The sequence below is a fragment of the Myotis yumanensis genome, unplaced genomic scaffold (assembly GCF_028538775.1).
Source record: "Myotis yumanensis isolate MYYU_CA2020_CCGP unplaced genomic scaffold, mMyoYum1.0.hap1 SCAF_3, whole genome shotgun sequence".
NCBI lineage: Eukaryota > Metazoa > Chordata > Mammalia > Chiroptera > Vespertilionidae > Myotis > Myotis yumanensis.
Window position 1 is genome coordinate 2,501 of NW_027223754.1, and position 2,407 is coordinate 4,907.

Sequence of the window (2,407 nt, forward strand, 5' to 3'; positions counted from 1 at the left end):
CCCTAACCCTAACCCTAACCCTAACCCTAACCCTAACCCTAACCCTAACCCTAACCCTAACCCTAACCCTAACCCTAACCCTAACCCTAACCCTAACCCTAACCCTAACCCTAACCCTAACCCTAACCCTAACCCTAACCCTAACCCTAACCCTAACCCTAACCCTAACCCTAACCCTAACCCTAACCCTAACCCTAACCCTAACCCTAACCCTAACCCTAACCCTAACCCTAACCCTAACCCTAACCCTAACCCTAACCCTAACCCTAACCCTAACCCTAACCCTAACCCTAACCCTAACCCTAACCCTAACCCTAACCCTAACCCTAACCCTAACCCTAACCCTAACCCTAACCCTAACCCTAACCCTAACCCTAACCCTAACCCTAACCCTAACCCTAACCCTAACCCTAACCCTAACCCTAACCCTAACCCTAACCCTAACCCTAACCCTAACCCTAACCCTAACCCTAACCCTAACCCTAACCCTAACCCTAACCCTAACCCTAACCCTAACCCTAACCCTAACCCTAACCCTAACCCTAACCCTAACCCTAACCCTAACCCTAACCCTAACCCTAACCCTAACCCTAACCTAACCCTAACCCTAACCCTAACCCTAACCCTAACCCTAACCCTAACCCTAACCCTAACCCTAACCCTAACCCTAACCCTAACCCTAACCCTAACCCTAACCCTAACCCTAACCCTAACCCTAACCCTAACCCTAACCCTAACCCTAACCCTAACCCTAACCCTAACCCTAACCCTAACCCTAACCCTAACCCTAACCCTAACCCTAACCCTAACCCTAACCCTAACCCTAACCCTAACCCTAACCCTAACCCTAACCCTAACCCTAACCCTAACCCTAACCCTAACCCTAACCCTAACCCTAACCCTAACCCTAACCCTAACCCTAACCCTAACCCTAACCCTAACCCTAACCCTAACCCTAAACCCTAACCCTAACCCTAACCCTAACCCTAACCCTAACCCTAACCCTAACCCTAACCCTAACCCTAACCCTAACCCTAACCCTAACCCTAACCCTAACCCTAACCCTAACCCTAACCCTAACCCTAACCCTAACCCTAACCCTAACCCTAACCCTAACCCTAACCCTAACCCTAACCCTAACCCTAACCCTAACCCTAACCCTAACCCTAACCCTAACCCTAACCCTAACCCTAACCCTAACCCTAACCCTAACCCTAACCCTAACCCTAACCCTCTAACCCTAACCCTAACCCTAACCCTAACCCTAACCCTAACCCTAACCCTAACCCTAACCCTAACCCTAACCCTAACCCTAACCCTAACCCTAACCCTAACCCTAACCCTAACCCTAACCCTAACCCTAACCCTAACCCTAACCCTAACCCTAACCCTAACCCTAACCCTAACCCTAACCCTAACCCTAACCCTAACCCTAACCCTAACCCTAACCCTAACCCTAACCCTAACCCTAACCCTAACCCTAACCCTAACCCTAACCCTAACCCTAACCCTAACCCTAACCCTAACCCTAACCCTAACCCTAACCCTAACCCTAACCCTAACCCTAACCCTAACCTAACCCTAACCCTAACCCTAACCCTAACCCTAACCCTAACCCTAACCCTAACCCTAACCCTAACCCTAACCCTAACCCTAACCCTAACCCTAACCCTAACCCTAACCCTAACCCTAACCCTAACCCTAACCCTAACCCTAACCCTAACCCTAACCCTAACCCTAACCCTAACCCTAACCCTAACCCTAACCCTAACCCTAACCCTAACCCTAACCCTAACCCTAACCCTAACCCTAACCCTAACCCTAACCCTAACCCTAACCCTAACCCTAACCCTAACCCTAACCCTAACCCTAACCCTAACCCTAACCCTAACCCTAACCCTAACCCTAACCCTAACCCTAACCCTAACCCTAACCCTAACCCTAACCCTAACCCTAACCCTAACCCTAACCCTAACCCTAACCCTAACCCTAACCCTAACCCTAACCCTAACCCTAACCCTAACCCTAACCCTAACCCTAACCCTAACCCTAACCCTAACCCTAACCCTAACCCTAACCCTAACCCTAACCCTAACCCTAACCCTAACCCTAACCCTAACCCTAACCCTAACCCTAACCCTAACCCTAACCCTAACCCTAACCCTAACCCTAACCCTAACCCTAACCCTAACCCTAACCCTAACCCTAACCCTAACCCTAACCCTAACCCTAACCCTAACCCTAACCCTAACCCTAACCCTAACCCTAACCCTAACCCTAACCCTAACCCTAACCCTAACCCTAACCCTAACCCTAACCCTAACCCTAACCCTAACCCTAACCCTAACCCTAACCCTAACCCTAACCCTAACCCTAACCCTAACCCTAACCCTAACCCTAACCCTAA